The following is a 15,886-nucleotide window of genomic DNA, read 5'->3' as shown; positions in this document are numbered from 1 at the left end:
TTCCCGTCGAAAAAGTCCCTCTCAACCCCGAGGTCCCACGGGGGCTGGCCATGCAATGCCCAGCTTGGCCGCGGCCTTTTACACACCTCGACCAAACCGAAGTCCCCCGTGGAGGGCTCGCTGCCCTGAGCGCTGGGAGGTCTAGAGGGCTGCGCATCCGGGAGAATGGCATCCCTCTCCTCGTCGTCCTCCTCTGGCTCGTCTCGGAGGAGCTGATCGTCATCCTCCTCCTCGACGTTCCGCCTCCTCCCTGTCCGCGAACACGTGCTCGTCGAACAGCGGGGCAGCATAGGGGACTCGACGTCCATTATGTCCGCCCAACTCGTGGAGGCGCGGGGTGGAGGGGGTTTTGAGGCGCCCTCCGCCGCGGTTTTAGGCAGACACGTGTCGGCGCCTGTGGACGCGGCGATACGTAGCCTCCTCTCCAGAGTTTTCACCGACATGGCTTTGCAGTGAGCGCAGCCATCCGGGTCCGCAAGCGACGCCGAGCGTGCTTCACCCCCTGCACGTGATGCACATGGGGTGCGGGTCCTTGCCTGAGATACTGAAACCACAGGCAGCGGGGCAATAGCGGGACACGACGCCCTTTGTCCCGGAGGACCCGGCGGGAGAGGGGCTGGCCATTAGAACCTGGTGAGAGCTCCAAATGGCCGGGGACACTTGCCACAACGCGTTAGCGTCGAATTGAGTCCTTTCGCTTTATTTCTGCTTTCCTACCCCTCGCCTTGACGCATTAGGCGGTATTCGGAGGGCAGCGGGGGGTGAGCCCACTGTTCCTCCACAGAAACTAAGATAAAGGAAGACCTCTCGGTACCACGTGGAGGGTGACCGCAGACCTGCGTTCTGCGGCGAGGTCCTTGACGGTTCGCCTGTGAACTGTAAGCAGGGGGCAGCCACAATCCGGGCACTGAGGAAAGACCGCAGATCTTCACGGGGAAGAGTGCGAGAAGGCCGTTCCGGTGGGCGGCGGCACCTGATATAGGGAGGCGGGGCTCCCGGGGTGCAGCTGCCATTGGTCCGTCTGCGACGGACGTGGTTCATTGGTGCTTCCGCGATCGGTCACGCTGAGGGCGTTTCCCATAGATACCGAGCGAATGTTTGAAAGAGAACCATTTGAGCGTGTCATATTAGACTGTGTAGGTCCTTTGCCAAAGACAAAGGCTGGAAATACGTTTTTATTGACAATCATGTGTGCTGCTACTCATTACCCTGAGGTTATTCCTCTTCATTCGTTGAAAATGAAACCGATCATTAAAGCACTGATTCGGAGCTCCGTTGGGGATCTCATTCGTGTGTCTTGTTGCTTTGTGTGATAGATCCCTTTGTTGTTAGCCTGTTAGCTGTTAGCCTGCTATGTGCCCTTTTTGTTAACTTGTGCGTGTTTTGAGATATCCCTGCTGTTATCCCATCCCTTCCTTTAGGCTGTTTTGAGGTTTATTAGCTGTCCTGAGCCCGCTGTTTATTGTACCTGTTAGCTCACTGTGAATAAAAGCACTGTTAGTACGCTTTTTTACTGGTGAGTGTGTAACAGTGGACCTTCTCCTCTCCACACCCTTGTTGCGTTTCTGAGACCCCTAGACTTAGGAACGTGACACAGTTGACCCGGACCACCTGGGGAACGGTGGGAAGAATGGTGCAGCAGAAACACCACCAGCAGAAGATCAGGGAGAGACTACAACCCTTCAGAGGTCAAACCTCGCCCCATCCATAACCAAAAGAACTCAAGCCACAGCGTTTTGTCATCATGAGAAAGGCAAATTGAACTGCAAATAATTTTTTTTATCTCTTTTCTTGGTTTTCTGTTTTCATTCTTTTCTCAATCAGGGTTATTGGTTATAATTGCATATAGGAGGAATACGTAGGCTTTTAGTTTTTTTTAATGTATTGGATACAGACTACTTTATAGAGCACTATAGTGGAGGCCCTCAGCCTGAAATTAGGAGAGGCTTTTTTTTCATTCACTTTTTTGTTGTTATTTCTTGCTCAGGGAGCAGATCAGATCTGTTTGATCAAAATGAATATATTGTCCAGACTGCTCTACCTATTCCAGACAATTTAATGAATGGGACAAAATGTCACCAAGGTACACATGGCAAGGTAAAAGACCAAGAGTCTGTTATAAAACAATGCAAATAATTAAGGAAATGGGAGAATGGGGCCTAGCCTCTCTCAGAGATTACTACTGTGCAGAACATTGATTTTTTTTGGTGTAACACATCATACGATGCCCAGTGGAAGAAGACGGAGGGAGGACTATTGGAATTCATCAAAAAGGCATACAAATCAGATATTAGTGGAAAAGTAATTTCAAATCTATATAAGGGCTTGCCATCTCTTAAAAAAATTCAGCTCTGTACATTAAGGCAAATTATGAAAGAGAAAGAATTGCAGCCTGATGAAGAATGGACAACAATCCGGGAATTTTAGCGGAAGTGTATCAGTTCATATCAGTTCCAGTGGAGCTGGAACCCGAGCCATTGATCGGACCCACCACAAAAGGAACCACGATCCCGTGCAGAAGAGTCCAATTGGGCTTGATGGATCGGGACTCGGCTGTGACATTAAAGTGGACTCTGTCACTTACTTTATGCATGTTTTCAGTTTCTTGCAATCGCCACACGCCTGCGGGTTCGTTTTTGTTTGTTCCTTTGTTGTTTCCCCAGTTTTGGCCCTTGTGCCATTTTTTTCCTTTGTTGTGTTTAATAAATCCCAGTTGCAAGTATGTCCTGTCTCTGCACTTCCTTCACCCGTCAGGCTGTGGACAGGGCCTGTATGCTTTTTCCGGATGGCAGGAGGGTGAAGAGTGCATGTGAGAGGTGTCCTATAAGTACTGAAAAATGTGTGTGTTTGTGTGTAGTTTGTGTGTAGATGTGTGTGTGTGTACAGTCCCTGACAAAAGTCTTGTCACTTGTGTACAAATTGACCTCAAGTGCCTCTGAAATAGATTTGTAATTTTTTTCAAGAAATGGCTCATTTTATTCCCAACAGCCTTTGTAATAATGTTTCAGTGCAAAACGAAACTGTCAAAAAATTTCTGATATTTAAAGCTTGGTAAAGCCCACTGAGTCAATTTTTGCAAAGACATAGAAAGTAGAAAGTGAAGTGATTGTCACATGTGATACACAGCAGCACAGCACACGGTGCACACAGTGAAATTTGTCCTCTGCATCACTCAGGGTGATGGGTTAAGTGGGCACCATGACAGGTGCCCGGGGAGCAGTGTGTGGGGATGGTGCTTTGCTCAATAGCACCTCAGTGGCACCTTGGCGGATCTGGATTTGAACCGGCAACCTTCTGATTACGGGGCCACTTCCTTAACCGCTAGGCCACCACTGCCCCCATAAGTGTTGTGTCCTTCACCTGTCACAAACAATGGATCAATTAGGTGTCAGGTGTGTATAAAAAGAACCCCACTAGACCTTCACATCAACTGCAACTAGACCTCTGCAAACATGCCTAACTTTCACCCAAGAATAAAGTGTTGATTATCAAGAGGCTGAAGACAAGATCCACTGCTGATCTGGCAGACACCTTCAATGTGTCTCAGTATCAAGTACAGAGAATAAAAAAAATAACATTTTTAGAGACTGGAGACACTTTTGACAAGCCCAGGTCAGGCAGACCCTGCCAGACAACTGCTCGAGAGGACCATTTGTTGGCTCGAAAATCCAAGGCCAGTCCATTTTCCACTGCAGCGGAGCTCCACGAGACCTGGTCACCTGAAGTCCCTGTGTCAACCAGAACAGTTTGTCGGATTCTGTCTGGAAATGTCCTCCATGGTGGAATCAGTGCCCAGGAGACAGCACTAAACAAAAGACAATTTGAAAAACCGTGTGGCATTTGCCAAGGGCCACAGCCTGCTAAAAGGATGGATGCTGTTAAAGATGCCATGGGTCTGCTGCGACAAAAAGAAGGGAGAATGGGGGAAATACTCCAGACAGATGCCCAGTTCACAGTAGTTTTGTTTCAAGGCTTAATTTGTACTGTTTCACTTTATTAAAATGACCTTGCTAAAACGTTTGTGGTGTTTCCCTCCCTCTTTCTAGATTGTTCACATTTCTGACCTAGACCAGGACATAACAAATGAGGGCTCGTTCCATGATCGCAGCTCACTGTTCATATGTTTCAGTGAATAATGCTGCTGGGTAAGTACGCTGCACTCTATGTCCTCGCGTACACTCTGGGAACTCCGGTTAGGTAGACATGTCCTGCTGTGTCACGCCGAGCGCCGATCCTTCGGGTGCTGTTTCTTCGGGTGCTGTGAGAGGTACGCATCGGGCGTCTCTGCTCGGAGAAGCCGCGAGTTCCGCGTTTAAAGTGGCCTAAAACCAGAACTTCCTTGAAGACTAGCAAGGTGGTAGGCAGTGTTGTGTACGCAGGTTTAGGGGCTGGAGTTCCGGGGTTATGCGAGGACCGCAGGTCGTGGATTTTGTATTATCGTAGCGCGTAGTTTGTTTCGTTTTATCAGTGCTGATTCGGTCATCGGGTAGACTGTTAAAAGATACAGTGTTGAAAGCTGAAAAAATTGGCCTGATAGAACAGGGTGTCATTGGTTCCTGTTCTAAGCCTAGTAGCCCGCCTTCGGTGGAATAATCATTACATTCTACAGGCAGTGTAGAGACCGAGATTAAGGAAATGTCACCCCAGGAGAAACAAATGCACCTTGACGTTGCCAAATTATGCACAGAAGCTCAGGCGCTTTGTGAACAGAAGTTGGAACATGATCTCCAGCTTAAAATGTGGGAAGGGGAAGAACGGGAATGCGAGCGTCGACACGAACAATAAAGCCAGAAAATCCAGTTAGAATTAAAGCATGTGGAGTGTGTTGCGACCATGTTAGAGTGGCCTGAGGAGGTCTGGACATTTGCTGCTGCAGTGCGTGCTGGTTAGAAAAGCTCAGGAGGTTTATTCCTGTCTCACTGTGCAGCAAAGTTCTGATTATGCCTTGGTCAAAACTGTCATCATGAACGGATATGAGCTCGTGCCTGAACCGTACAGGCAAAAGATCCGAAAATTTCAGAAAAAAATGATCAGCTAACATTTGTGGAATTCGCCAGGGAAAAGGAAGCTTTATTTGACGATGGTGTGCATCTAGCAAAGTAAACACATGGGATCAGCTGCGGGAGTTAGTGTTGCTAGAGGAATTTAAGAATTGCATTTCTGAAGCAGTTGCAACCCATTTAAATGACCAAAAGGTTTCCATGTAAGCACAGGCTACTGTGTGTGTGGATGAGTACACTTTCATAAAACCGTGTTTTCACAATCACAGAAAAAGAAGGTGTGCAGGGCGACAGAATATTTTCTAACATTTTAGAAAAAGCCCAGCGCAGAGTCGCTGTCCACGACATGTGGTGCTGAAGGTGTGCTGTTCTGTCAGTCAGTAAAGCATAACTTTCCCGAGCACAACAGAAAGATTTGTCTCTGGATAAGTGTTGTTCTGTGGTTGTTCTTAAGGAGGATCTAACAAGGAAGTCGGTGGTGTATTTCTGGGAAGATGGAGCTCCGGTCGCTGAGGATTTGATTTGGAATTCTGTTTTCCAAGTAGTGGTTCAACTTCAGGTCGCAGGTTTTAACCTTGGGGCACGATAATGTCTTTGCGGGTCACCTGGGAGTAACGAAGACTGCGGTACTTCTTTTGGCCTGGTTTAAAATTAAAAAGGCACCTGAGGAACAGTGTGTGGGGACGGTGCTTTGCTCAGTGGCACCTCAGTCGTGCTGTGGTGGTACGGGATTCGAACCGGCAACCTTCTGATTATGAGGCCGGTTCCTTAACCACTAGGCCACCAAGGGTGATGGGTTAAACGCAGAGGACAAAGGCTGGGAAGACGAACCAAGCCGAATATGACCTGCACCCCCGTACCCCGTACCAGTTTTAACAGAACTGTGTTGGTCAGCTCCCTTGTACTAAATCAGGAAATAAATACTTGCTCATGCTGATGTGTAGTTCCACCTCTTTTCCAGAAGCAGTACCCTTGCACTCATGAAAACTAAGTCCTCTTAGACGTGGGTGTCGGAGCAGCCTGCTCCCAGCACTAATGTTTTAGATTACATCAGTGCGTTTCGGGAACGCCTTCATAAAGCGTGTGCAGCTGCGCTAGCTTTGTCGTCTTCAGCCCAGAGGGGCATGAAGACTCATTATGATAGGAGAACAGTCTCCAGATCTTTTGAGCCTGGTGACCAGGTTTTAGTTTTACTGCCCATTGTGGGATCTGCTTTGCAGGCCAAGTTTGTGGGTCCATATGTGGTGGATTCAAGTTGAGTGAGACTGATTACATCATCCGTACACCAAACAGGAAACGGAAATCTCGAGTATGCCATATCAACATGCTCAAAAGCTACGTTGACCGAGAGAACGTGGTGGTACAAGACAAGGCTGAGAAAAAGGGGAAACCTGTTATCTCTGCAGCATCAGATTCTGTCCCTGTTACTTATTCTCCAGCAGAGGATGGACTGTATTTGCGCGATGTCCTTGTAGCTTCACCCCGGCTGCAGAATAGTGAAATCCCTGCAGGGACCTGTCCTGCTATCATGTTCTAGCAGACCAAGCCACTGAACTACCCCCTCACTGTCCCTACGATCTGGCCATTGACCTCCTCCCGGGGGTGCCTGTACTCAACCTGAACACACAGCCATGGAGGAGTACATCCACCCTTCCCCCTCTCCAGTGGGTGCTTTCTTCTTTTTTGTGGGAAAGAAAGACTGGGGGCTTTGTCCATGCATCAACTATAGATTGAATGAAATCACCCTATAGAACTGTTATAACCTCCTGCTTCTGAACATGCCGTTTGACCTCCTTAACCTGAATCTCGACCTCAACCTACGCATAACACCTGCATACAGGAGGGGGGTGAATGGAAGACACTCTTCATGATCTGCTAAACTGCTATGTATTTGTCTATCTGAACGACGTTCTGATCTTCTCCCTGGATCCAAGAACCCATGTAACCCACAGCCACAGACTCCTGCAGAACAGAGTGTATGAGACAGAGAAAACATTCCTAGGCTTCAGACTTTTTGATGAAGTGATTGTAATTCTGAAACACAGCACAGAACATGGTGCACACAATGAAATGAGTCCTCTGAATTTAACCCATCACCTTAGTGAGCAGTGGGCAGCCATGTCACGTGCCAGTGAGCAGTGTGTAGGGACGGTGCTTTGCTAAGAGGTACCTCACCTGGCACCTTTGCGGTTCAGGATTGAAACCGGCAACCTTCTGTTTCCTTTTAGGTCTGCCTATTTGGACCACAAATGATGCCACAAACAAGAGGAAATAGCTCTGTGAGGATTACCATTCTACTTAAGTCTGAACTCCATGTGAGCCAAGGCAAATCACCCTGACAAAGTCTCACTTATTCAAGAACTTTCACAGCAACCTTTCACAGGAAAACACAGCAACTTTTGTTGCAAGTTGGTATTTTAAATTGCAACACTCACAAAAGTTTATCATGTGTCCCTTTCATCTTGTGACTGCATGTGTGTATTCTCTTCCTGACAGCATGAACAACAGCATGAACAAGCAATCAAGTTGTGCAGCAGATAACACAGCTGAAGGCCTTGTTTACTCACCAGGTGACAACTGCAAGCAAGAATGGATGCATAGTATGAGAGAATCTGGGCCACAAATGTGTTGGCAGCTCCAGGAGCTCTGACAAAAACATCTAAACTTCCGGCACTGAAGAGCATACTCCTCGGTCCCTGTGGTACGCACTCCCCATCTCCATCAGCTGGTCCTTAGTTCCCTTCAGCCATTCCCAGGTCTTCAACATAGAGCAAGCTGCAGACCAGCCACCTTGTCACCCTTACAACGGTGCTGTCAGCTGCCCTGGTCATGTTCTTCAGCCTCTCCTGACCAGTGGTCTTTCAGACCTTTGTGAATGATGTGCCCTGTGAATCAACCCCCCCCCCTTCCTTAAATATGAGATATTTACATATAGTTAGCTTAGTTTAATTATATAAATGTTAAAATTATATTTATATTTAACAGCTGTAACACAAAAGATTTTAATAGTTTCACCTATGAGATTCATTAACGTAAAGGCTGTAGGGCCTGTCAGTGAGACATACTGTATACTAAATGAGAAATAAATGTTGTTGTTGTTAAAGACACTTTCATTTTAAAAAAATTCGGTCTTTCGGTCTGCAATGTGGGGAGGTTGAGGCATTTACTGACTTCAACTTGACGTTCATTCCTCGATAAGTATTTTGTGTATTTTACTTTGCTATTTACCAAAGTATGTTTTACATTTAGCCAAGTGAATTTTGCTTGGTTATAACACGATTAAAGCTGGAGCTGCAAGTAAGGTTACGTTAGCCCATCCGGCCCGCTGAAGATTGGTATAGAATTGCTGAAATAAAGTCATATAATATGTCCTTATCATATTTATGTCCTTGAAAAAAAGACACTTTCACACCGAACGCGCTGCGCTGAACTCTGACCCCATTATTTTCTGTGCCCCTCGCAGTGAAAGAGAGGCAACTCTCCCACCGTGGTCAAATTTTAAATGTACAAACTTTGACCGCTGCACAAGCGGTGCATTGAGTGCATCTCGCTTTTTCTCAAATTCAAATTGTATTTATCACATACACAATCACACAGTATGATATGCAGTGAAATGCTTATGCAGCTGCTGTTGACCTCAATACAGTTCCCAACCTCACCGGCGCCATCTTAAAAGATCAGAAACAAAAGCAGGGTTCACATTAGGATAGAGGGGGGGATAGAAAAAAAAACCCGGATTGTACGCCATACGTTCATTTGTTATATCCAAAACTGTAATTCCCTTTGATTGTGAATGGCCAGAGTTTTTTTGTATAACAAGTCAGACTTTACGTTTTTTTACATTGAAATGAATATGGGCATCCATATTAGTTATTAGATGGGTCAGTGGTTTTTAGTGTCTGAGTATTGTATTGTTCGTACTATGGGAAGAAAACAATACTACAGTATATCTCTGGATTGAACAAAGTAGAAGGAATTTTGGTTTTGGTTGTTCATCATTATTGGTTGTTTTATCAAAACCAGACATTGGTCATGAAAGTTATGAAGCTTATAAGTACTATTTCAGTTCACTGCTCTTAAACTTGCAATCTGGTTTGAAGTCTAAAAGTTAATATATTGGTGTGTGTATTTAAATATTGAATTGAGGGTTACAGCCTTGTAATGATTTCCAGGTTGTTCGAACATTTAAAACTACAATGTAAGCTGCACTGTAGATCCTTTTGTGGTTTTTACTGACTATCAATAAAAACACCTGGAGTTGGTTTTGTCTCATGTATTAATTGGAGATAAAATAGAAAACATAACTTAATAACTTCCTTTCCTATTAATAGTATAAGTTTGAGTTGAACAAACAAATAATTTTCACTTGTTTATTGTAATTATTTTATTGTAGCTGCATTTGATAAAATTAGATGGACTAACTCAATTAAATTATAGCGCATTGATATAAATCATTTAAGTTGGAGCTATATATATTTATTGGATGGAAATCCTACCCACAATTTATTTGAGTTCATCCAATGTAGAAAAAAATGTAAGAAGCCGCCCACCACCTTTCTTTCTCTTGCACTTCAAAAGGTTGGGAAAACTTTCAAATATAATGCCACCATCTGCAAAGCATTTGTAAGTTCATACAACTTCACACCTGTGTAAGTTCTTCAGATAGCCCCCTGGCTCTGGCTATCCCTTGCAAACATTCATGATATGACCCAGTTTGATCCCCTGGCTTCTCAACATCGTGCATGGCTGCCCACTGCTCACTGCACACTAAGAGTGATGGGTTAAAAGCAGAGGACATATTTCATTGTCTGCACCAGGTCCTATGCTGCAGTGTATCACAATGACGATCACTTTCTTTTCACTTCAAATAGGAAGCAAACTTCAATCTTCAATCTGTGGCCTACAACACTATGATTTTTTATAATGGATCATTCTAGTGTTTATTTTTTAACAATAAAATGCAGTAAAAATTCTGGCAATTTGAATGGCACTTTTTTACTATATTTTATTGCAAAATAAAACACGTACAGTATGCTACTGTTTTAGAAAACGTGTCTCTTACGTGGTGAATTTTGGCAGCTTTCAATTTCAATACTCTCACGCTGTGCAAGCCATATAAAATGGTGAGTTTCAGAGCAAAGCAGGTCACCATTCTTTGACTTTACAATGTTCTATACAAACATTGCCTGCTGTTATTGTTTCTTGCTCTTCCCTGTTCTCCCTTGTACTGTATGCCTCAATAAAATCCCACCCTCTTTCAACGCAAAATTCCTTTAGAGGAAAGAGGGTTTAAACTGACACTGAAATCAGATTCCACTCAATTCACAAGTCATAACAAAAGATACAGCTCTGAGTGTGCATTAAAAATCTTTGACCCAGTCTTACTGGCACTGGTGGACTAGTGGGTAAGGAAGCGACCCATTAACGAAAGGTTGCGGGTTGAAATCCCAAAGCGGCAAGGTGCCAATGAGGTACCCTTGACCACACACTGCTCCCTGGGCGCCTTTCATGGCTGGCCAATGCTACCACAGAGGATGGGTTAAACGCAAAGACTGCATTTCACCATGTGCACAGGGTGTTGTGCTGTGAGGTGTCACATGTGACATTCACTTTCACTTCACTTTCACTCACTCCCATTCTGCCAGCCAGATGAAGTGTAGCTTTTCAACTCAATGTTTAAATGACAAGCTGCAGTTTAGGCCACAAGTTAAAGCCAAAGACTTCCCTTCAAGTCAACACCTTAAACACCTTAAACTAACAAAATACAAATAACTCAGCAAACCTGACATTGCATCACATTACCAGTATCACCACACTCTGATTCAAAGTGACTGAAGCAGCAGCCATTAAAAAAAGTATACCATACATTTTGTTTTAAAGTAAACTTTACCTTTGTTGCAATGCATAAAGTGATTCTGTTTCCACATGGATCAGTAGCCAGTGCAGCATGTGTGTTCCAGGCACAATTGGTCATTGGTCAGAACAGATGGAGGTCAAGATGGGAATTACTGTGTTTTTCTTCCCCACCCTTTGTTTGTATCCAGTTTTTACCTTTTTAGAATTTTATGTTAATGGGATCGTAACTATTATAATGCTATATGGTTAATTTATATGTCACAGCAGAACAGTTCAGGGATGGACACATGCGCACAGCTTCACAAACAGGTACACACATCAGAAGAGGATTTACAGATTAAGGACCCGACAGGGAAGCGATACAAGAGGCCGACATTTATACACTCACAGCAGCTGAGCGGAATCAGGTTTGATGGACAAAACACAACAAGAGAGCCAGACATCCCCCTCTGGAGATGGGATTAAATACATTAAATACAATGTAATTAAATAAATCACTATAATTACCATTTTTAATACAAAATTATTTTCATATACAATAATCATAAAACAGTTGTAATATATGGAGTGATTAACTACAGTCATGTATAACGTAAAACAAAGTTTGGTTCCTAATAAATCTCAAATGGCATATGGCCAAAAGAGTCCACTTAGATGTCTAATAATATCTATAGTTTCCTTTTTTAGCTATACTTATGGTGCAGGTTATGGTCCGAGTGTTTGCAGCTTTACACTTTGAGATGAAAAAAATCACCCTTAAAAAAATAATTAAAAAAAACATCCCATCCATTACATTCCAGCTACGTTCTGCTGTCAGCTGCAAAAAAGATCAGAGCTGGAGCGTTCCCATGGAAACCCCTGGGAGGCACATGTCTTCCATCCTTGGCCTGCCACGTTACAATATCTACCAGCAAATCATTTCAGTAACAGGAAGGATATTAAAGTCGCTCAACTCTACACACACTACAGTCAAGGTGTCACATGATACTGATCACTGGCCTACGATCTAAGATAGAAATAGCTGGAAGGTTCCCACCTTTGCTGTTTGCTGTGATTACTATATTACTATATTGCTCCCTACACCTACCCCATCCTTGTATGTATCTGTCTTCCTGCCTCTCTGGACATGTCTGCAAGAGCAGCACCAGAGTCCAGCCATCATCGTATCACTATACTGTCAACTGTCACTCTAGAACCCTCACGGAGCACTGTCACTCAATCATTTCAAAATATCTGCAAACTTCTTGCAAACAATGGCATGTGAATATGGCTTCACTTAATTTTGGTTAATTATGATCAGTATAATGATGTCTGGAGATGTAAACGACTATTGAGTGATTGATAAGACAAAGCTGAACTGTGGGGTGTAGACTGTAGTCTCCATGAGAAGAGTGAAGGGGTTATGATGTGCATGACCAAGACTGACAGATTAATTCCACATCCGGGATTCCTCCCACCCCACGTTTCAGCACCACTGTTCTGCGGACAGCGCCTCTGATGAGATGGAGGGAGCGGGTTACATTCAAATATGGTGAAAAGGGCCCCCTGGGAGAACATGGTGCTGCATTAACATCTGCCATTCACACACCCAGTCACCATCTCACCAGCAGATGCTGCGGCGGAGGTCGCGATCAGCGCCACTGCGGTGAGTCCTTTCGCGTTTGATGAGCGCGTCATGAATAATTCAGTTTTCCTCATCAAAATCACGCGCACGTCTCCAAATCGCTTTTTTATTGACCGTGTTCGTTAGAACCCGAGACTGACAACCTGCTGACCAGCAAAGAAGAAGCATCGAGCCAACATGTCTAAAAAAGCCCCGAATCCATGAGACGAGATGCCCTCATCACCTACCTGTGAGAACGCCGACCCTGATTTGGTGGTCGTGGTTCGTTAGAATCATCCCGTCTGACGCCATGTTCACCAGCGCTATCGGGCCGCACTGGAGAAGCGAGAGCTCGAGGCAGAGACGAGTGTCGGTGGAATCGAACGGTGCTCGACACGTTCGTGTGGATCACGGGGGATCAGAAAGGGGGCGGGCCTAGCCGAGTCAGAGCAGTAGATAGTCGAGCTGATCGAACTCCCCACCACAGCTGTACAGATGTGCAGGCAGGCAGGCAGGGCCATTTAACACCAAACACATCACTGGGCTGGATGGCTGCCATGGTTGTAGTGTGTATAGCACATTCACTCTTAAAACATATGTTATTGTCATGATCCGGACCGGCAGGGGAGACTCTGGATCCGGAGTTTCATGTAGGTCTCGTGTAATGTTCCCTGATCGTGTTCACCTGGTGTCTATTTATATAATTGTATAAAACTATCCTGTTCTTGACTGTTCGCCATCAGGTCAATGTGTGTTAATGTTCCCTTGTCCTGTGCAGTTTGTATTAAACCCCTGTCCTGTGAAATTGTGCGAATGCGTCGTCCTTCATCGCCATGTCCAGCCCACCTTGACAGTTATAAAAGATGTGTTTTTTTTTATAGAATTTGGTTGTGAATTTGGATGGGGAATCATTGGAGTCTGTTAAATGCAACCATATCCTGAGGCATAAGGTCCCTTTGCTATGTATAGTTCTACTCAGACTTCCACATTGCTTAAATCATCTAGTTTATTGTTGTGGGAAAAAACCGGGGGTGTCCTCCTTCTCTCAGATGAGATCCTGTATATATGCATTATTTATGAACAGAGACACACATACACATACAAAACACTGTTCTTTCCATAACCAGCAGGCAACTGGGCCAGAGCTTTCTGATCAGACCCAGAGATTATTTTGTCACACTTTCCCATCCCGTCATAGTCTCAAAGAGAAAGATTCAACGAAGTTTTCCATTTCTCATGGGAATGGGAAATGACCCATAAAGTCAAAATTGATCAAGCTACAGCAAAAAGATGTTTAGCAGTTAAATTATTTTCTTAATGTCTGACAAGCGAGCAGACTACTTTATTCTGCAGAATGTGATGCTGATACACTGTGTTGCTCGTGGGCTGTTTTTCAGCAGCTTGCCAAGGGCTCAATTATCAAATGCAAATATTAAACTGTTTTCACTTAGGAAAAACAGTTAAATATTTCTTCCCGTCAGTATTGTGGATGTCTTGCCTTCCGAGATTGACAGTTAATATAGAAAGGATCAAAAATTAAAAGTGACCACGCTTTGTTGCAAACGATATCCGCTACCACCTCAGCCCACGCCTGTCTGACACAGCTACATCCTGCTGCCTTCTCCTATCAGTACTCCACAGTTAGTCCTTCCCTGGCTGCCTCCTGCTTCAAAGGCAGACTCTGTTTATTACATTATATTCAATAAGTACAATTTTAAAAATATGAATAATAAAACATAAGTCAACCTCTAAAATTAAAATAAAACTCTCTTCTTTTATATAATCTCAATCTCATCTCTAATCTTGCTTCTCTAACTAACAATTTGGGCTTTATGGTCCTGGATAAAACCCTTTGTGAAAAAAACTATTAATTTAAAAAAACATTTAAACAGTTCATAATAAAATATTTTGTGCAAGAATCAAACAATAAACGAATAAACCTTTAAAATAATTCCAATTACCCAATAATTCATTTATAAATCCTTTTACATCTTTACCTATCAAACCATTTGCCTGAATGCCATCTTAACTCCACCCTTCACTGAAAAAAAAGTCCATTGGATTTACTTGATTTGAATGTGTACATTGGTCCCACATGATCAGAAATTGGCTAACTGACATAAATTTAGCTGTTTTTCTCAATTAAATATTATTTCTAAAAGCAAATTATTTCATTTAAATACAAATTTTAATACAAGATAATTTTTGGTCAACATAATATTCGCCTGTTAATGTAACATTAATTTATTGTGTAATGTCAAAATAATTTTATCACATCCAGGCTATGTATTTTAATGTGTAATGGCAACTTAATTTATTAATGTGTCACGATGGCTGGACATGGCGAGGAAGGAGGACGCATACGCACGACGTCACAGGACAGGGGCTTAATACGTAATAAACAGGACAGGGGGAACATCACCAAATAATGACCTGACGGCAAACAGACACGAACAGGATGGTTTTATACAATGATACACAGATGAGCACGATCAGGGAACATTACACAGGACGAACATGAAACTCCGGACCCGGAGTAACCCCTTCCGGGCCGGATCTTGACATAATGCTAACATCACTATAAGGAATTGTGTTGCTTTAAATGTATTTTATTATATCCTTGGTACTAGAGTTATTTTGGTTAATCTAATTAGATTTTTTTTTAATGAACTATTCATGTAATCCAGATTTCAGTTTGATTTTTATTTGCAAAACTAATATAATTAATAAACTGATCTGCAATGATAAAAAAATCAAAGAGTCAAAGCTGTGGTTAAATTGTTATATTGAGGCTCAACAAGAAATTGGGCAAACACGATAAACCATGTTTAAATTGCAAAAACAATGCAAGTCAAAAGGAAAAAAAAACATGTACCAATTTACCACAGGTATATCAATACTAAAGCAAGCAAATGGAATCATGTTGCCTCTCTATTAATCAGCACTTGCTTTTAACACACACACAAAAATCTTTGAGACAACCCCATAAAAGTAAATGAAAAGTTGAACTGTTTTATCATTTGGACAAAAGATCCCTTAAAGACAAAAAAAGGTTAATCAATGTCAAAGATGTCTGTCTGATCCCTTTAATGAAGGAGCCTATTTTTCAGAGTGAACACTTTGTTAGAAAGTTTACCTCCATCCAGTTCCATAAGAAACTTTTGAACTACCTCAAAGATGTAAAGGAGATAATCAGAGTAGCTGAGGTTCAGTGCATACATCAGACCAAGGAGCATAGCAACAGCCAATGATACATAATCCAGATTTAGAAACCCTGATGTCAATGTCATTTGGTTCATCACCTGACTCTTGTTTAAGAACATAAATTCCACTAATGGTGTCTTCAAGGGCCTCGTTGATGGCATCTTCATCCATTCCCGGCATAAGACACAAATAAATAAATAAATAAACAAATAAATAAACCTGA

The sequence above is a fragment of the Denticeps clupeoides genome, chromosome 6, assembly GCF_900700375.1.
Source record: "Denticeps clupeoides chromosome 6, fDenClu1.1, whole genome shotgun sequence".
In the NCBI taxonomy this organism is placed as follows: domain Eukaryota; kingdom Metazoa; phylum Chordata; class Actinopteri; order Clupeiformes; family Denticipitidae; genus Denticeps; species Denticeps clupeoides.
This window is presented reverse-complemented; position numbering follows the sequence as displayed.